The sequence below is a fragment of the Pleurodeles waltl genome, chromosome 3_1 (assembly GCF_031143425.1).
Source record: "Pleurodeles waltl isolate 20211129_DDA chromosome 3_1, aPleWal1.hap1.20221129, whole genome shotgun sequence".
In the NCBI taxonomy this organism is placed as follows: domain Eukaryota; kingdom Metazoa; phylum Chordata; class Amphibia; order Caudata; family Salamandridae; genus Pleurodeles; species Pleurodeles waltl.
In genome coordinates, this window is record NC_090440.1 from 1,945,623,735 (window position 1) to 1,945,645,446 (window position 21,712).

Below are 21,712 nucleotides of genomic sequence, written 5' to 3' on the forward strand. Positions count from 1 at the left end.
GATATTATCTTCAAAATGTCTGACAAGGAGAAAAAAGGTCTCTTCAGAGCCTGCAGTACGTGTGTTAAGAAAATAATTAATTCTGAAGACCCACATAAAGACTGTATATATTGCATCTATCCTGATCACTCTGCAAAAGAATGCAAAGTATGTCATAACTTTTCTTCTAAAAAGTCTAAAGGATAGAGAGGGAAGGCTGCTTATATGGCTCCAAAAATTGAAAACAAGGAAAAACCCTGTCTCAGATTCAGACAGTGATGAGTCTTCCTGGTGTTCAAAAAAGTCTCAGGAAAAACCAAGATCACTTCATTCAGGAAAGGGTTTAGAACAGCCCTCTAAAGCTTTGAAAAAGACTTCACAGGGGTCTGGTAAAGGCCGTAGCCTATCAACATCACCTCACGAAGGAAAACCTACCTCAGAAAAATCAAAACACCGGCCTTCTGCTTAAAAAAAGGTTTCTAAACCTTCTTCAGAACCATGCACACCTCCTTCGACGGTAATTACTACTTTTAAAAAGCCTTTTTCAGCTCCTTCAAGTGACATACCGCCGACGACTCCACTGTCGACGAGATCGTAGTTGTCGACACCATCGTTGAAGAAGACTTATACTACCCTAGTATCGATGACCACAACATCCACTGTATCCAGCTTGTCGACCATTGCTTCCTCCTCGTCTATGACGTCCATGTCGACGGTATCTAAGTCTAGACCATTGACGCTGAAGATAAAGTTCTCATCATCGATGCCATCGACGACCGTTCCACAGACGACCAGAGACAGATCCTCACATATGGAGACGACTCTGTCGACGGCCTCACTGTCAGCACCGTCGACGACACAGTCGACAATAAGAAAAATCAAGCATTCAAATAGGAAAGCACACTTGTCGTCGCAAACCACATCTCCAAGTAAAATCACTCCCGGCCCCTCTACTGGATGAAGATTTGGATGACGATGAACCATTTGCAGCGGCTCATAGTTCTTCTCAGCTTGAAGTCAAGTATCAAGAGGACGAAGACGAATATAGCCAACATTATGACAAACAATATTTTTCTCCTCAGAGGGGCCAAGGAGAAGTGTACCAAAAGATATGGTGTGTATTCCAACTTCCCTCATCCTGGATCTCCAACTTATGTTGTCCAACTATAAAAAGAGATTTCCTTCAACACCACAGGTGGACAAAATCCCAGAGCAATATCTTCCGACCCTACTTCATCCCTCTACCCCAGTGCCAAGACCTACGCCTTTGCCATGATCAGTGAGAAGTACCCCGCTGAGAGCTTTTGTACAGGTTACAGACTCCTCAGAAGATGAAAGGGAAGAAGGAGAGCTCCAGGACACACAATCTGAATGGGACAACTATGTAATACCAACTCCATCATCTCCATCACCTACTCCTGTAGATTCACCTCCAGCAGACATCTGGGGTTTCGATAATCTGCTGGAAAGAGCAACGAAAACATTCACCTTGCCAATGCTATTTAAACACGTGGACTGCTTCCTCTATGATTTTAAGGAGCCCTTTCAAAGAAATGTGCAATCCATGCCCATAGTAAGTTACATTTGGGAGGAAGGTTTAAAAGTGATGAAGAACCCAGCTACTATCACTGCTGTCTTGCCAAGATTTGACAAAGTATAAAGCCCCAGGAGACGCTCCAGTCTGCCTAACTGGGAATCTGAAGCCAGACTCAGTAATAACTCGAGCGGCTCAGAGACGTTCAAAGAATCCGTCAGCGCCTATTACAGCACCTCCAGACAAAGAAGGAAGGAGACTAGACAACATTGGGAAGAGATTTTCTGACATGTTTGGCCTTACATGAGAGTAGCAAATTCCTTAACTGTTTGGGCAGATATGTCAGGCAGTTATGGGCTGACATCGCCCCATATTTGGACCTGCTTCCAGAAGAGTTGAAGGTGGAAGCAAAGAAGATCTTGCTGGAAGGACAAACACGCCTCAGTAGAGCTCATTGACTGCGCAATGGATATTGCTACCACAGCTTTCAGACAACTAGCAGGTGGTGCGGTGCTGCGTAGGCAAGGCTGGCTTAAAGCCACTACCTTTCACCCGGAGGTGCAGAATAAGATATTGGACCTTCCATTTGACGAAGAGGCTCTCTTTGGCAAACACGTGGACGAAGCCCTACAAGCGATTAAGACTGACACAGACACTGCCAGATCACTCGGGACCCTACAATTTAAGAAACTGCCTTTTCTTGCCCCCAGTAGGCAAGGACTAGAGTCATATTGAGGGAGTTTTCAAAACCTTTGTTATCCCTCCTATTGAACTTAACAGTTTCGGACACAATACTCCCAAAGGCAACCACCCCAAGCGTCCTATTCTAGACCCCTTCCTAGAGGTAGAGCACATCAAGGGAAAGACGCAGGTCGTCGCCAATGACCGAGTTCAAGCTCTGGCTACTTCCCCACCACCGATTCACAAAATAGGGGGCAACATTTCTCATTTCTTTCAAAAATGTCGAGAAATAACATCGGACGAGTGGGTATTAAAAATAGTGCAATTCGGTCAGACCTTGGAATTCACCCAAATTCTCCATCACACCCTCCCCACACCTCCCTTCAAAAACGTCTAAAACAGCTCCGGTTAGAGGTCATGACCATGTTAAAGAAAGGAGTAATAGATGGAGTCCCTTCTTCGCAGCAGGGGAAAGGATTCTACTCCTGATTCCTTCTAATACGCAAGAACTGAGAGAATGGCGCCCTATCCTCAACCTCCGAGATCTCAATAAATACCTCAAGCACCAAACTTTTCATATGGTCACATTCCAAGAGATTCTCCTCCGTATGAACTACAGAGACTTTATGACAACCCTGGATCTACAGGATGCATACTTTCATATCCCAATATCACCTGCCCACAGAAAATGCCTTCGCTTTACAGTAGCCGTCAGCCGTTTCCAGTTCAAAGTTCTTCTATTTGGCCTCAGATCGACCCCCAGAATATTCACAATGTGTCTAGCACCAGTTGCAGCTTGGCTGAGAAAGCAAAAACACCAGATTTTTCCGTATTTAGACGACTGACTCATAAAAGCGCAAACAAGGGCTTGCATGGAACTATTCGACGAACTGGGTCTCACACTAAATTGGAACAAATCAAAGATCTTGCCAGCAAGAGTAACGACGTTCTTGGGGGCATGAATAGACACGGTCAGGTACAAGGCCTTCCCGACATTAGAAAGACAAACAAAACTAAAGTCCTTAGTAACCAGAATTCAAAGAAAAAAGTTTATTTCAGTACGCAACTACAAACCTCTACTGGGGATGATGTCATCTTGCATTCAGCAAATTCAGTTTTGCCGTCTAAGAATGCGCCCTCTGCAGGAAGAATTGGTTCTTCAATGGACGCAAAATGAAGTGTCATTCAACGACACTGTCACAATGACTCCACGCATGATTGAATCGCTCTAATGGACGTCAGACCAGTCGAACAAGGCAATTGGTCTTCCTTTTCTGCTCCATCAACCTCCGCTGGTCATTACCACAGGCGCCTCTCTGGAATGATGGGAGGCTTATCTACAGGACCTACAGGTCAGTGGAAGGTGGATGAGCTCTCTTCAAAAACGTCACATCAATTTCTTAGAGCTAAGAGCAGTCTTTATGGCTCTGCATGCTTTCCTTCCCAGAATAAAGAAGTCTGCTGTTCTCCTAAGAACGGACAACACAACAACAATGCATTACCTGAACAAGCAGGGAGGGACAAGGTCTCTTCTTCTGTCTTGAGAATCTCAAAGTCCAGGCAGACAAAACAAAACAGCAGACATCCTGAGCAGACTAACATCCTCGTGTCACAAATGGGAAATTAATCAAATAGCCCTCGACCAGGCCTTCAAGGAATGGGGAAAACCCAACCTGGATCTCTTTGCGACGCCACAAAACAACAAATGCTGCCTCTACGCTAGCTGGCATCACCATCCAGGATCGTGGGGGAATTCCTCTTCGATGGCAAGGTGCAGAATATTTGCCTGCGCCTTTCCACCCATTCCCTTGATTTCAAGAGTGCTCACAAAGATCACGAGGGAAGGTTGCAGGCTGATCCTCATATGCCCATATTGGCCTCGCCAGCACTGGTTCTGGGAACTCCTACTGTTCTCGGAGAAACATCGCATTCCACTGAAGGTCTCATTAGATCTCCTAATGATGAACGATGGCCAGGTCCTGCACCCGGACCCCAAATCACAAAAATGATCAGTTTGGCTCCTGAACACAATGAGTTTGGCCATTTAAGTATTCACCCAGAATGTAGAAGAATACTTTTAAAAGCCAGAGCAGAAAGCACAAACAAAACATACTCTCTGAAGTGGAAAAGGTTTTGTTCATGGTGTCAGAGGGAACAAGTAAATCCGCTATCGTCACCGTCAGAGGAGATATTGCCCTATCTCCTCCATCTGGCAACTTCAGGATTAGCTCACGCATCCATTAGAGTGCACCTGATGACTATATCTAGGTTCAGACGTTCCCGACATCTCCATCTTTATGGTCCTCTAGGTTAATAAAACAGTTTCTGAAAGGACTCTTTAGAGTTTTTCCACCAATAAGACCTCCCCCATCTCAATACAGTTCTATCCCAGCTCATGAAGCATCCTTTTGAACCTATTCACAAAGCGGAATTTAAATACTTGCCTTGGGAGGTTGCTCTCCTACTGGCTCGTAATTCTTCTAGACATATCAGCAAGATCCAAGCTCTTACCATCCACGAGCCTTTCCTTTAATTTCAACAAAACAGAGTAATCCTCTGCACAAACCCAAAATTTGTTCCCAAAGTACCGTCGGACTTTCACATCAATGAGCCTCTGATCCTGAAGGCTTTCTTTCCAAATCAGTCATTTCCAGCAGAAAGGGCGCTTCATTCCCTGGACATCAAATGATGTATTAAGTTTTATTTGAAGAAAACTAAACAATTTTGGAAGTCTGAACAGTTATTTGTTGCTTAAAGTGCTCCACAAAAGGGCCAACCCCTATTGAAACAGCGCATAGCAAGATGGATAGTAAGTGCAATAAAGTTCTGACACCAGGCAGCTGGGAGGCCTTTACAAGCCTCAGTACGAGCCCATTCCACAAGATCTATCTCAACATCAATGGCATTGTTCGCAGGTGTACCCTTAAGACATTTGCAGAGCGGCCACCTGGAAGAATACACACGTTTACGAGACACTGTTGTCTAGAGGAGATACCTCAAGGAGAAGTGGCGGTAGGACAGGCTGTCCTGCGGGATCTGTTCCAGTAACGGTGAGCTACCCCTACCTCCCACCATCCTTTCCTTTTAATAGAAGACATTGCCTGGTCTGATGGTGGGGAGGGATTTTAGTTGGGAATTTAATGGTTTACGAACATGGATAATAGTGCTTAAGCTATGGCATCTTTACATGTTAAAGTACTTGTATGCTTTTTGAGATAAGCTGTATCTTTAGCCAATTCTAGTAACTTCTGCTCAATGCAATGTAATGTAAACACTGCTTTATAGTCTGTTGCATGTGAATCTATGAAAGTTCTAATACTGGAGTGTAAAGAAATGGCTCCCTGTTGCAGTTACCCCCCCACTTTTTGCCTGATACTGATGCTGACTTGACTGAGAAGAGTGCTGGGACCCTGCTAACCAGGCCCCAGCACCAGTGTTCCTTCACCTAAAATGTACCATTGTATCCACAATTGGCACACCCTGGCATTCAGATAAGTCCCTTGTAACTGGTACTTCTAGTACCAAGGGCCCTGATGCCAAGGAAGGTCTCTAAGGGCTGCAGCATGTCTTATGCCACCCTAGAGACCCCTCACTCAGCACAGACACACTGCTTACAAGCCTGTGTGTGCTAGTGAGAACAAAATGAGTAAGTCGACATGGCACTCCCCTCAGGGTGCCATGCCAGCCTCTCACTGCCTATGCAGTATAGGTAAGACACCCCTCTAGCAGGCCTTACAGCCCTAAGGCAGGGTGCACTATACCATAGGTGAGGGTACCAGTGCATGAGCATGGTACCCCTACAGTGTCTAAACAAAACCTTAGACATTGTAAGTGCAGGGTAGCCATAAGAGTATATGGTCTGGGAGTCTGTCAAACACGAACTCCACAGCACCATAATGGCTACACTGAAAACTGGGAAGTTTGGTATCAAACTTCTCAGCACAATAAATACACACTGATGCCAGTGTACATTTTATTGTAAAATACACCACAGAGGGCACCTTAGAGGTGCCCCCTGAAACTTAACCGACTGTCTGTGTAGGCTGACTAGTTCCAGCAGCCTGCCACACCAGAGACATGTTGCTGGCCCCATGGGGAGAGTGCCTTTGTCACTCTGAGGCCAGTAACAAAGCCTGCACTGGGTGGAGATGCTAACACCTCCCCCAGGCAGGAGCTGTAACACCTGGCGGTGAGCCTCAAAGGCTCACCCCTTTGTCACAGCCCAGCAGGGCACTCCAGCTTAGTGGAGTTGCCCGCCCCCTCCGGCCACGGCCCCCACTTTTGGCGGCAAGGCTGGAGGGAACAAAGAAAGCAACAAGGAGGAGTCACTGGCCAGTCAGGACAGCCCCTAAGGTGTCCTGAGCTGAGGTGACTCTGACTTTTAGAAATCCTCCATCTTGCAGATGGAGGATTCCCCCAATAGGGTTAGGATTGTGACCCCCTCCCCTTGGGAGGAGGCACAAAGAGGGTGTACCCACCCTCAGGGCTAGTAGCCATTGGCTACTAACCCCCCAGACCTAAACACGCCCTTAAATTTAGTATTTAAGGGCTACCCTGAACCCTAGAAAATTAGATTCCTGCAACTACAAGAAGAAGGACTGCCTAGCTGAAAACCCCTGCAGCGGAAGACCAGAAGACGACAACTGCCTTGGCTCCAGAAACTCACCGGCCTGTCTCCTGCCTTCCAAAGATCCTGCTCCAGCGACGCCTTCCAAAGGGACCAGCGACCTCGACATCCTCTGAGGACTGCCCCTGCTTCGAAAAGACAAGAAACTCCCGAGGACAGCGGACCTGCTCCAAGAAAGGCTGCAACTTTGTTTCCAGCAGCCTTGAAAGAACCCTGCAAGCTCCCCGCAAGAAGCGTGAGACTTGCAACACTGCACCCGGCGACCCCGACTCGGCTGGTGGCGATCCAACACCTCAGGAGGGACCCCAGGACTACTCTAAGACTGTGAGTACAAAAACCTGTCCCCCCTGAGCCCCCACAGCGCCGCCTGCAGAGGGAATCCCGAGGCTTCCCCTGACCGCGACTCTTTGAATCCTAAGTCCCGACACCTGGGAGAGACCCTGCACCCGCAGCCCCCAGGACCTGAAGGACCGGACTTTCACTGGAGGAGTGACCCCCAGGAGTCCCTCTCCCTTGATCAAGTGGAGGTTTCCCCGAGGAACCCCCCCCTTGCCTGCCTGCAGCGCTGAAGAGATCCCTAGATCTCCCATTGACTTCCATTACAAACCCGACGCTTGTTTCTACACTGCACCCGGCCGCCCCCGCGCTGCTGAGGGTGAAATTTCTGTGTGGGCTTGTGTCCCCCCCGGTGCCCTACAAAACCCCCCTGGTCTGCCCTCCGAAGACGCGGGTACTTACCTGCAAGCAGACCGGAACCGGGGCACCCCCTTCTCTCCATTCTAGCCTATGTGTTTTGGGCACCACTTTGAACTCTGCACCTGACCGGCCCTGAGCTGCTGGTGTGGTGACTTTGGGGTTGCTCTGAACCCCCAACGGTGGGCTACCTTGGACCAAGAACTAAGCCCTGTAAGTGTCTTACTTACCTGGTTAACCTAACAAATACTTACCTCCCCTAGGAACTGTGAAAATTGCACTAAGTGTCCACTTTTAAAACAGCTATTTGTGAATAACTTGAAAAGTATACATGCAATTTTGATGATTTGAAGTTCCTAAAGTACTTACCTGCAATACCTTTCGAATGAGATATTACATGTAGAATTTGAACCTGTGGTTCTTAAAATAAACTAAGAAAAGATATTTTTCTATATAAAAACCTATTGGCTGGATTTGTCTCTGAGTGTGTGTACCTCATTTATTGTCTATGTGTATGTACAACAAATGCTTAACACTACTCCTTGGATAAGCCTACTGCTCGACCACACTACCACAAAATAGAGCATTAGTATTATCTATTTTTACCACTATTTTACCTCTAAGGGGAACCCTTGGACTCTGTGCATGCTATTCCTTACTTTGAAATAGCACATACAGAGCCAACTTCCTACAAAAATAAGTTACTTACCTGTCACTACAGTTCTCCAGTATTGGAATCTTTCATAGATTCACATGCAACCCACCTACCTCCAGGGAGAAGCTCACCTTACTTTTCTCAGTACAATTTTTTAATGAAATGCACTAGTGCTTAAAAAATCTGAGGTACTGGAGCTTCTCTCAAGAGGGTTCTAGACGGTGGGATCACCTGATTGGAAGACTCTGCAGTTTGGTCCTTTTTTTACATAACGACTTGGAGGTGTTACTTAACAGTAAGGCAATAGGCATCTTTTATCATTGTGTCTGTCGACATTATCTTTCCCAAGCGTACCGAGGACTCCCATCTCGATGATGGGAAATGATGCAAGCTTGTGAATCTATGAAATATTTAAATACTGGAGAACTATAGTTACAGGTAAATAACCTATTTTCATCAACTGGATTAGGGGTATATCCTCTATTAGTAGACTTTTCTTGATAAAAATCTAGAAAGCAATGAATGTTTGAAATTGTCTTGAGTATCAGTTCTCCAGTAGTTGTGATATCTATTTGGGAAACGTACGTTATAAATGTAACTCATAAATGTGTAAAACTATAACTTCCTGATGTGAATGACTGGCAAGTTCAAGTTTCAGTAACTAGGTCCATATGTATGAACATGGCAGTACCAACCATTTGAATGCCAGAACCCATAATGCTTTTACCCTTTTCTTCTCTGCAGGTGTGGTAATTCCAATGTGTCACAATAAATGATTTTTTACTTAGCTCCTCAGTGCATGAACATCAGTTCACCAAAAGGCCAAGTGCAGCAGAATATGCATCTTTTCAATTTCTTTAACGATACACTGTTTACCCCTTGTCCTTAGTCACTAAGGACCATTCTTTTGGCTTGTGACGAACTAAATGAAGGGCAAGGATTGCAAACTACAGCAACTAAACAGGGTTCCACATAAGTTTAACTTGTTTTTATGAATTTTTCAGAAATGTAAACGCAGCACAGCATTGCAGAGTTGATCAGCGACCCATGAATAGGTGGAGCACATCTTGTCCTTTGTCCCATCCATTTAATCCTCCCCCTCTGTGACTGCCCACATTACCTGCTATTTACTCCATACGCTGTCCAGATTTTATAGCCCCTACTCTCGTAGATTGTTTTTCCGCTAGCATACACTGGTCCATGTCTCTGTTCCATTTCTCCAATGTTGGAGTTTCCTCCTCTCCATATTTCCGGGCAGTGTTTACTTTTGCCACCACAAGGCTCACTTAAATGCAAACCTTTTGATGAGTTCCAGTGGTTTCCCCGCCTATAACGTTGAGTAAAATGCATTTCAGCGAGTTGTCTACCTAGGTCTCCTTTGTATGTGAAATGCTACGCTGGATTAATTGGCAATATATTTGTATGCTGAATATTCCCATATGATGTAGTAGAAGTTTCCTACCATTCCACACCCTCTTAAACATGTTGCAACTGGTGTCCTCCCCAGCCTATGAAGGGTCTTTCTCCTATAATACGCTTTATGCGACTTCAGAAATTATACCAGGCGGAACCCCTCCTGTTATTACCACTCTAGGGCTCTGTAGTGCCTCCTCCCACTCACCCTATTCAAATGGTCTCATATTAGACTCCCAGGTTTCTTATAGTTGTTGTAGACACCCTGGAGAATTGTTTACTTTTTTGCTGTACTATTTTGTGGAGTCTGGGATTTCGGTCCCTGTGGTGTTGTGACAGTAGTGCATGTCTGACCTAGACGTTGTGGTATGTTTCTGTCTTTGACAGTTGGTCGGTTTCTCGGAGCGTCTCCAGGGGGACTATCTTCCATTTCTTCCATAGGTCACTCAGCTTCGAGATGCCTATTAGGTCCCACCTGTCCAATCCCTCGAGGTCTCAGAGGACTGTCAGCTCCTTGCTGTCCTATAGTGGCATTTCTGCCATGAGTTTGCCCTTCCAGTCCAGATATGATTTAACCTTTTGCCATGTTGGTGCTACCGTTCCGTTATGCGGGGGAGATTCCTTAGAGGTTCCCTTCCATATAGTGCTGCAGGATATACATTGGCTCCCATCATGGATCTGTGCATTCTCACCGCTGGTTCGGTTCCGCTTGGGCTGCATGTCCCCGGTCATTTATTACTGTCAGCTGGGATCACCCAGTAGTATTTGTGGATATCTGGTAGGGCTAGTCCCCATTCATATACTCCTCCCATTAGTTACAACAGTGAAATTTGGGGGAGGGGACGTACCCCCATCCCACTATAGCAGGCACCGCTCCCCTTCAACTCTTTTGAAGAATTGCGGTGGGACTTTGAAGGGTGTGCTTTAGGGAGCCTATAGGAGTCTGGAAAGGGTCATTAACTTAAACTTTTACTGCCCTTCCCAACAGTTACATTGGCAATATCCTCCAGTGATGACCGCCCTGCTTAAAGCAATTAAGGAGTGCATATAAGTTTTGCTTTAGAAATTTGTTCAAGAGTTGAATAATGTGTATTCCCAGATATTCAAAGCTGTCACTAGCTATTGGCATTTGTACAGCCTCGAGGCAGTCGTGGAGGGGTTACCATCAGGGTGGATATTGGGGATTTTCCCCTATTGATCATGTGCATGATTTGCATGAGTCTGTCTGTGGTGAGCTCAGGCTCCATCACGTAGAGCAGTATATATAAATATATGCGGTCTTACCATCCTCTCTCTCAGTATATCCCTTTGACTAGTGGACCTGTCTGACCCATGCTAGCAGGGGTTGCAGTGCCAGTGCATATCTCATGGGTGAGGAGCCCTGCATGGTACCCGTTTGCAATTCAAAGATGTCAGAGTATGTCTCATTGACCCTGACCTTAGCTGGTGTACGGCCGTACAGGAGTCCATTCCAGTTTATGAAGTTGGGGCTGAAGCCCATCCTGTTTAGCATTGTAAAAATGTAGTACTCCAGTATTGGATCTTTCATAGATTCACATACCTGAATCATTCCTCGTCATCGAAGTAGTGGTACCATAGAAAGCAGTAGCGGAAAACCTATATAGAAATCAGTGTTAAAAATCATTCACTTTAATAGCTCATTAATATCATTTAAAAAGACCCAAAGTCCAGCCAATCAGGAGACAGCACCCTTTAGAACCCTTACCACAGGCTTCAGTCACTCAGATTTTCTACCTTGTCATGTGATTAGAGTCTCCCTGAGCTCTGCTCACTTTCCTCTTCAGTAGATCTACATTCAAGAAGATTTTTCTTCAGGTCACATATGTTTCTATTATCTAGACTTCGACTACCTGACTCAGTCGGTACAACCTAAACAAAGGACTATTTAGGCCATATGGCCTCATGTGGAGTGCATTTACTGTCTCCATCGGGAGCCTACAGTCAAAGACTGCAAGATTTGCTGCACGTTCTCCCAAAAAACTAAAGAACAGAGATGGATGATTATTGTAATTGCTACAGGATCTTGTGCCTAAGTAATATCCTTTCTCTGAGGAGGATAGTGACAACTCCTCTTTAACAGTAAAATCCTGTAAGAGGGATACACCCCAGGAGAAGGAGCCTGCAGAACCACCTAAAAAGGCTCTAAGACAATCTACTATGAACCATCAGGACATTCTAAAAAATGAGGAACGTTCACAAATTTCCAAGTAAGGGAAACTTTCCTCACAAAGTTCCATCTTAACCCACAACTCCTTCCCAGAAAGAAGTTCCTCTTAAAAAGTCTTCAAAATCCCTTCTGTCGACAACAAAGGCTCAAAAAACAGTTTTTGTACCCAAATTAAAATTTTCTACTACAGTATCGCTATCGATGAGGACACACCATAACGTTGACGTTCACTCCAGCGGCATCGCCGATGATTCTCTCATCGTTTCCAGTGGTGTGATGGTGATAATAACATCTAAACTACAGTCAATGACAGCACCATCATTAAAACAATGTACCTGTGAAGACTTCAGAAACACCAACCAAGTTGCTGAAAGCGGCACTTGTGCTACCGTCAACGACAATGTCGTCGACGGCAGCCCCTTAGACAAAGACACCGCCATTGACAACCCTGTCGACGAACATACCTACAACAACAGCCTCATCGACAACCAGACGGAACTCCTGTTGACGAAGCCTCCTATAAATAGTGTCTCTACTATGTCTCTTACTGAGAAATCGCACACAGATGCAATTTTTCCTACTCATACATCACCAAGTAAAGTTTCTCCTTTCCCACCTGCGCATTTACTTGACAAGGACGACTCTGATGATGAGGCCACCTTTGGGATAGCACATGATCCCTCTGAGCTACATGTAAAGTGTCAGGAGGACGATGAAGAGGACCAAAACTGTGGGGAAGAATATTAGGCTGGTGAATAACCAGATTATTATACAGAACAGTACTCTGCTTATAGTCACTAGAACCAACAGGAGCACTCAGTCCAAATGCTACTGGAGTTAGTCACCAAATATCAGCATATGTTCCAGGATTATTAAAAAAGTGTTGGAAAGCACCTTTTTGACATGGTTAGCCCCCACTTCTTTCCAGGTACTGATGTGGCTTTGACTGTTAGTGCACTGGGTCCCTGCTAAAGTGATCCCCAGTGCCAGATCTCTTTACCCAAAACAGTTGTTTTGCACAGTTGGCAAACTCTTTAGCTACCCCTGTAAGTCCCTAGTAAATGCTACCCCTGATATCTAGGGTCTGGGGTACTAAGGAAGGTCCCTGAGGGCTGCAGCACCAATTGTGTCACCCTCAGGGACCCCTCCCCTAACTCACATAGTGCTGCCATTGTAGGCTGCGTATGTTAGTACCGGCTAAATTGAAAGCACAACCTGTCACCAACCCTTGTGTGCGAGGTCTCCTATCACTGCATGTGCCAGGTGTAAGTCAACCCTAAAGCTGGATGCATCCAGGCACATGTGAGGGCAAATATGCATGAGCAATATGCCCCTACAGTGTCTTTGTCAATTCTAAGACATAGTAAGTGCACAGTGAAGCCATTTTAAATGCATATGCTGGACACTGGTCATTACGAGTTCCCCAGCTACATCATGTCTTTTCTGAATCCTGGGATGTTTAGCATCAAACATCCCAGAATAATAATTCCTCACTGACCCCAGTGATGGATTCATTAATAAATGCGCACAGGGTACATCAGAGGTACCTCTTGAAACTTTACCCAACTACTGGTGTGTTCACTGACTGGTCCAAACCAGTGCAGCCACCCTAGACAGAGTTCTGTCCTCCTGAGGTGAGGGCCAACCCCCTTGGAGGCCCTAAACAAAGGCCTGCTCTGGGCGGAGGTGGTAACACCTTGTCCAGAGCAGGATGTCCATTCCAAGGTGTGGAACTTCAAAGGCCTTGCCGCCTTTGAATTGCAACCCAGGTCTTTTACCTGGGCAATAAGGTGTTGTTCTCGAGTACCTCTCGAGTCTGATGTGTAGCCTGCATTTGCCAGTATGATATAGCCGTATTTGTTTAAGGCTTTGTAGTAGTTGCCCTTGAGGTGAGTCTCTTGCATTAGTACTATGTCTGTGGTCTGTTTCTTAGTGCACTGTAGGGCCACCCACCTCTTGAGCCTGTTTCTTAGGCCATTAATGTTCCAGGATAGTAGTGTTTAATTATTGGGCATGGTTCTGCATTGTGGACTCCTCACTGATCTTCATAAACATAGAATATTCCGCAAGCATGTAAGAACTCGGGAAGACCTGTGTAGGACTCTGGCTCTCTTTATGCTACACTAAAAAAGAAGTACACCATGCAGAAAGTCCAGTGGATCCCCTTTTGGTTGACAGCGGCAAAAGTAGATAATACCAACACACTTTTGTTGTAGCGTAGCAGAGCAGTTAGGCTTTTCTGGAGGTAGTGCAAAGTATTTGTTGTACTCACAGAGACAATGAGAGAAACTCGAAGAATAAATCCAAGCTCAATTTAGGAAAATAACACTTCTTTTTGTATATGTTTGGAAACCAAGAACTTCGTAAAAGAGTAAGTACTGCTTTTGTTATTATTTCTTACAGGTAACTAAAGAGTTCAAAGCTGTGCGCATTTACGCACAATGCAATCCTATGGAAGGAAAAGTCAGCAAAGCATGAATGTAGGTACAGTCAGTGTAGGAAGTTGGCTCTGTATATACTATTTTGAAGTAAGAAATAGTGTGCACAGAGTCCAAGGGTTCCCCTTAGAGGTAAGATAGTGGCAAAAAGAGATAATTCTAATGCTCTATTCTGTGGTAGTGTGGTCGAGCAATAGGCTTATCAGAGGGTAGTGTTAAGCATTTGTTGTACCCACACAGGCCATAAATGAGGAACACACACTCAAAGTCTTACTCCAGGCCAATAGGTTTTTATATAGAAAAATATATTTTCTTAGTTTATTTTAAGAACCACAGGTTCAGGATTTACAGGTAATACTTCAAATGAAAGGTATTTCACTTAGGTACTGTAGGAACTTTGAATAATCACAATATCATGTACAGTCTTTGTAAAAATGGCAATAAGCTATTTTAAAAGTGCAGAGGTCAAAGAGGTGCCCAAAACACATAGGCTTCAATGGAGAACAGGGGTGCCCCGGTTCCAGTCTGCCAGCTGGTAAGTCCCTGCGTCCTCGGGGGCAGACCAGGGTTTTTTTCTAGAGCACTGGGGGGGACACAAGTAGGCACAGAAAGTACACCCTCAGCGGCACAGGGGCGGCCGGGTGCAGTGTGCAAACAGGCATCGGGTTTTAGATAGAAAGTAATGTAGGGACCCAGGGGTCACTTCAACGATGCAGGTAGGCACGGGGGGTGATCCTCGGGGTAGCCACAACCTGGGCTAGGCAGAGGGTCGCCTGGGGGTCGCTCCTGCACTGGAGTTCGGTTCCTTCAGGTCCTGGGGGCTGCGGGTGCAGTGTTGGTTCCAGGCGTCGGGTCCCTTGTTACAGGCAGTCGCGGTCAGGGGGAGCCTCTAGATTTCCTCTGCAGGCGTCACTGTAGGGGCTCAGTGGGGTCGTCTCTGGCTACTCACAGGCTCGCAGTCGCCGGGGAGTCCTCCCTGTAGTGTTGGTTTTCCGCAGGTCGAGCCGGGGGCGTCGGGTGCAGAGTGGAAAGTCTGACGCTTCCGGCGGGAAACGTGAAGTCTTTAAAGTTGTTTCTTTGTTGCAGGAAAGTTGAAGGTTGTTGAACAAGGCCGCTGTTCATGGGAGTTTCTTGGTCCTTGGTTCCAGGGCAGTCCTCTGAGGCTTCAGAGGTCGCTGGTCCCTGTTGGATGCATCGCTGTTGCAGTTTTCTTCGAAGCTGGGAGACAGGCCGGTAGGACAGGGGCCAAAGCAGTTGTCATCTCCGTCTTCACTGCAGGGCTTCAGGTCAGCAGTCCTTCTTCTTGTTAAGGTTGCAGGAATCTAGTTTCCTAGGTTCTGGGGAGCCCCTAAATACCGAATTTAGGGGTGTGTTTAGGTCTGGGAGGCCAGTAGCCAATGGCTACTGTCCTGGAGGGTGGCTACACCCTCTTTGTGCCTCCTCCATGTGGGGAGGGGGGCACATCCTTAATCCTATTGGGGGAATCCTCCATCCACAAGATGGAGGATTTCTAAAAGTAAGGGTCACCTCAGCTCAGGACACCTTAGGGGCTGTCCTGACTGGTGAGTGACTCCTCCTTGTTTTTCTAATTATCTCCTCCAGCCTTGCCGCCAAAAGTGGGGGCAGTGGCCGGAGGGGCGGGCATCTCCACTAGCTGGGATGCCCTGTGGCGCTGTAACAAAAGGAGTGAGCCTTTGAGGCTAACCGCCAGGTGTTACAGTTCCTGCAGGGGGAGGTGAGAAGCACCTCCACCCACGACAGGCTTTGTTCCTGGCCACAGAGTGAAAAAGGCACTCTCCCCATGTGGCCAGCAACATGTCTGGTGTGTGGCAGGCTGGCAGAAACTAGTCAGCCTACACTGGAAGTCGGGTATGTTTTCAGGGGGCATCTCTAAGATGCCCTCTGGTTGTATTTTACAATAAATTGCACACTGGCATCAGTGTGCATTTATTGTGCAGAGAAGTTTGATACCAAACTTCCCAGTTTTCAGTGTAGCCATTATGGAACTGTGGAGTTCGTGTTTGACAAACTCCCAGACCATATACTCTTACGGCTACCCTGCACTTACAATGTCTAAGGTTTTGCTTAAACACTGTAGGGGCATAGTGCTCATGCACTTATGCCCTCACCTGTGGTATAGTGCACCCTGCCTTAGGGCTGTAAGGCCTGCTAGAGGGGTGACTTACCTATGCCACAGGCAGTGTGAGGTTGGCATGGCACTCTGAGGGGGGTGCGATGTCGACTTAGTCATTTTCTCCCCACCAGCACACACAAGCTGTGAGGCAGTGTGCACACTGGTGCTGGGGCCTGGTTAGCAGGTTCCCAGCACACTTTCAAGTCATAACTTAGCATCAGCAAAGACAAAAAATCAGGGGGTAACCATGCCAAGGAGGCATTTCCTTACAGTCAGTTTCAGGGGTTCATCTTCTGGGTTTAAAGATGTAGAGGCCCAAGTACTACCAGCAGTTCATCAGGAGTTCCCTGAATTCCACCAGGAGCAGGGTGCTGGTAAGGTTTTAGTTGGGCGTGCCACAGAGAAGGGGGACCACCTGGAAATAGGCTGCAAAGGGAGACTTGCAGACAAATCAGAGAGCTCCCAAATAATGGATTAGGGTGCTAGGGGTCTTGGAGCAATGGGGCACAGCTGGTTCTTCAGCGGCCGGGCAGCTCGGATGCAGAGTGGATAGAGCGGCTGAGCTTTGTGCGCAAAGATGCTACTTGCAGTTAGGGGGCAACAGCTGGCAGGGGCAAAATCAGGACTGCTGGGGCACTCATGAAGTGGATCTTAGTGGTTCTGACGTCTTTCCACGGCTGTTCGGTCCTGATGCTGTGGGAATCTGAAATGGACTCTCACTGTTGGTGCAGGGAGTCTGGTACCCCAGGGATTGGTTCTGCATGGCTCTGGTTGGTCCTGGTGTTATCACACTAAGTGGAGAGACAGAACACAGGTACCTCCTCGTCCCTGCGGTGTCCGTTGGGGCTGGGGAGCTGCAAGGCAGTGGACCGGACTCTGCTTTTCAGTGCCTGCAGACTGCAGGGAAGTAGCTCCTCTACTCTAAGGGAGACCGAAGGTGATTTGCAAGTTGCTGGCAGGCTACCCGAAGCTTTGGTAGTTATCCAGCTATGCAGGATGAGTCACTCTGTCAGTCACATTTGTCGAGAGAAGTGCGGCAAGCAGGGTTTTGTGCCGAAAAGTCTACAGCTCTTCTACTGTACCCCCTTTTGGGGATCAGGGATGCCATCTAAATACTCAATTCTGATGGATACAACTACCTGAGGATTCCTCACTTATTGAATTCTCTCCCTTGCGCCAGCTTTCAACGGAAATCTTCTTCCTAGCTTCCGCACGTCGACGAGGACGTCACAATTGCCCATGCGACGCCGTCTGACCTCATACAGGCAATAAGAGGTCCTCGCCGAAGTGCCGACGTCAGTTCCCTTTTTTCCGTGCCATTCTAACGACGGTTATTCTTCGAGGGAGCTACTGTTGCTACTCTGCGTAGTTACAGCTACTGTTACTGTTTCTTCGAGAGAGAAAGAATGTCTCAAAGAAAGTCTGGTTTTAAGCCCTGCAATGAGTGCGGAGGCAAAATGTCGGTGACGGACCCGCATACAGACTGTTTGTGGTGTCTCAGCTCCGACCACGACGTTGACAAATGTGACTCTTGTCAACGGATGAATCCGAAGGCGTTAAAAGAGCGAGAGGCGAAGCTCTTTTTGGCGAAGTCCAAGAAAAAAGAAAAGCGGCATCGACGCAAGTCATCTTCTCCGAAGTCCCATCGGCGTAATCGTGACTCCCGGCGTCGTCGTGAATCTCGGCGCCGGTCGAGTAGGGAGAGATCGCGTTCGAGGTCACCTTCAGCTCGACGCCGTAAAACATGGGAAGTTAGCCCTACCATCTCTCCGCAGCCGCCTCTTGCATCACCAGCTTCGCCGACGTCGCCTTTGAATCCACCATCTGTGTTTGAGGTTCCTCAGTGTCAGGAGTTCTAACCAGCTTCTCAGACGCCGGGGCCAGGGCCGATGTCACCTCGAGCCCAGGTTCCACAGTATCTGGCTTTCCCGGCCCCAGGAGCCGACAGTTCCGCATTTTTAAATGCAATGTTTGCTACCTTTCAACAGATGGCTCCAGGTGGTGGACCGGCTGGCCCTTCGGGTCCTTTGGCCTTCAACATGGGTGCTCCGGCTCTGTTACGACCAGCACCTTTCATGCCCTTCCTTCCTATGGGAGGTGTTGGCTCAGCGCCAGTTCCTATGGCGTCAACTTCAGAGCCGGTGACGCCAAGTAGATCTGCGGGCCCGGCGCCGGAGCATTCTCCTGTCCATCCTTTGCCTCATACGGCGCTGAAGAAGTCCACGGCGCCGATGGATCCGGCATCAGATGGATCCGAGGATCAGCGTCAAGCTTCGACGTCGGCTGAAGCCATGTCGACGCCTAGAATTGAAGCCAGGTTGCATTCAAGAAGGCTTGCTCTTCGCCTTCTTGAGGAGCAGGAGTATCAGAAGCAGGCATTGGATGAAGGAGAGATTGAGGAACCTCTGGGGGACCTCCAAGGTTTAGATACAGCTAGTGGTTTGGACACCTCTCCAGAATGGGAATTAACATCTCCTGGAGAGTATACAGAGGAGGCTGCTTCATTCCACTCTGTAATAAAGAAAGCAGCTGATTTTTGGGACCTTCCCTTGCCGGTGTCTGAGCCTAAGCCCAACATTTTAACAGAGGTTTTACATCCTGCTTTGACTGTTGCAGAGCCACTTCTGCCTTTTAATGAGGCTCTGTTAGATCCAATTCTAGAAATCTGGAAGAAGCCGGTGTCATCTTCGGCAGTTAATAGATCGGTGGCTCGCAGATATCGAGTGGCTCCTGCGGACCCAGGCTTTTTGTCCAGGCACCCAACCCCTGAGAGCCTGGTGGTTCAGGCTTCGTGTTCATCCTGGTCTGCCCCAGGTTCTTTTCCGGGTGTGCCTTCAGACAGAGACTCAAAGAAGATGGATCATTCTTCCAAGAAGGCTTTTTCTTCATGCAGCATGGCTTTAAAATCTACTAATGCTACATTTATTTTGGGGAGATACATCTACGCCCTGATGGATGAGATAAAGTCGTCCCATGCTGAGGTGCCTCAGGAGGTGTTGAGTCTGGTCTCCGATGCTCAAGCTGCGGCAACCCAAGTGATCCAGTCTGGGCTGGATACGACTGACTCTGTGGCCATGGCTATGGGCACTGCTGTTGCTACAAGGAGGCAGGCCTGGCTTTGTTCCTCTGGTTTCTCGTCGGATGTCCAGTCAGCCCTGCTGGATCTTCCCTTCGATGGGGATAAACTTTTGGGCTCCAAGGCGGACTCTGCCCTAGAGAGATTTAAGGAGAGTAGTGCCACTGCGACGTCTTTAGGCTTGCAGGCCTCCTCTTCTGTTTCATCCAGACTCTTTAGAAGATTTAGAGGGTTTGGTTGTGGTTCATCCTCCTCCTTTCGAGGCAGAGTTCAACAACAACCTGCCACTGCTCTCTCCTACAGATCGTACAGGGGGAGGGGTAGGGTCCGAACCAGGGGAGCCGCCCAGCCTCTTCCTCTGGAGGGGTGCAGCATGGGAAGCAGCCTTAGTCTTCCACCAATTCCTTCTCATACCACTCCTGTAGGGGGGAGGTTATTGAACTTTCTCCGCAAGTGGGAGGATATAACATCAGACTCCTGGGTCACCAGCATTGTGGGGAAAGGCTATGCCCTTCCCTTTCGGGAGTTTCCACCCCCCATCCCGCCCCCCCCCTTCCTACTGTTCAGAAGAGCATCTCCTGTTACTAGAACAGGAGGTTCAAGTCCTCCTTTCAAAGGGTGCGGTGGAGTTGGTTCCAGAGCAGGAGAGGGGTCAGGGTTGTTACTCAAGATACTTCCTGATCCCCAAGAAGGATGGTCGTTTGAGGCCAATCCTGGACCTGAGGATCTTGAATTGGTTCTTTAAACTGGAAAAGTTCAAGATGCTGACCCTATCTCAGGTGCTTTTGGCGTTGAACGAAGGATATTGGATGGTGTCTGTCGACTTGGAGGATGCTTACTTTCATATCCTGATACTCAAGTCGCACAGGAAGTATCTCTGGTTTGTGGTGGAATCGCAGCACTATCAGTTTGTGGTCCTCCCGTTTGGTCTTACTTCAGCACCTCGAGTCTTCACAAAGGTGATGGCGGTGGTTGCGGCAGAGCTCGGAAGGAAGGGGATAACGGTATGTTCGATGGCATCTGTCGCTGTAGATACGCATGTTCTGCAATAGCTCGCCATCTGGTGTTGGGCCGGAGTGTTACAAGTTGTTTTTCTTCGAAGAAGTCTTTCGAGTCACGGGACCGAGTGACTCCTCCTTTTGTCTCCATTGCGCATGGGCGTCGACTCCATCTTCGATTGTTTTTTTTCCGCCATCGGGTTCGGACGTGTTCCTGTCGCTCCGAGTTTCGGAACGGAAAATTAGCTAATTTCGGAAGATTTTCGTCTGTATTGTTGCGTTCGGGATCGGCGTACTTAGATTCCACACCGCATCGAAGATCGAAGAGCTCCGGTGCCCTTCGGGGTAGTTTTTCGATCCTCCGTCGGGGCCCGGTCGGCCCGACCGCGTGCTGAAGAACGCCGATGGAACGGACCCCGTTCCGTTTCTGCCCCAAATGCCACAATAAATACCCCTACACAGACCAACACTTGGTCTGCAACCTGTGCCTGTCACCTGAGCACAGCGAAGACACCTGCGAGGCCTGTCGTGCGTTCCGGTCCCGAAAAACACTCCGAGACCGTCGAGCCAGAAGACTTCAGATGGCGTCCGCACCGACAGCCCAACGAGAGTTCGAGGAACAGGAAGAGGAAGGTACCTTCTCGATCCAAGACTCAGACTCCGAAGGATTCGACGATACACAAACCGTGAGTAAGACGTCTAAATCCACTCAGAAGAACATTTACAAGGCCCAGGGGACGCCACTGCCACCAGGCCATGGCTCGACCCATAAATTCGGTGACCGACCGTCGGCACCGAAAAAGGCCCAAACAGTGCCGAGATCGTCCGACTCCGGTCGAGACACCGGCACGCAGCCTTCTCGGGACCGAGAAAGTACTGGAGACAAGCCTCGACACCGAGATGCCGGTGTGGACACGGCTCGACGCCGAGACAGCGGCACCGAAACAGATCGACGCCGAGAGGTTTCGGCCCCGAAAAAGAAAAGAGTCACCTCGGAGACGAAAAAACACGCAAACAGGGTTTCGATGCCGAAACAAACTGCAAGCGACCCAGCTTCAGGCTCTTATACAGAAGAGCACTCGCTAACCTCCCAAATGCAGAAGCATAGGTTTGAGGAACAGCTACAAGCAACTGATGTGGACCATACGCAAAAGCGTATCTTCATACAGCAGGGGACAGGAAAAATAAGCACCCTTCCCCCCATTAGGAGAAAGAGAAGGTTGGAGTTCCAGACGGAACAAACACCACAACCAAAAGTGGTGAAAAGAGTTACACCACCACCCTCTCCTCCGCCCG

At 47.9% G+C, this 21,712-nt stretch overlaps 1 protein-coding gene across 1 annotated transcript in view; it reads left to right on the forward strand.

Moving 5' to 3' along the window:
* The window catches only part of TAOK1 (TAO kinase 1), a 959,977-nt gene that overhangs the window by 586,340 nt on the left and 351,925 nt on the right, over positions 1-21,712 (forward strand). The gene's annotated exons all lie outside the window — the stretch shown is intronic.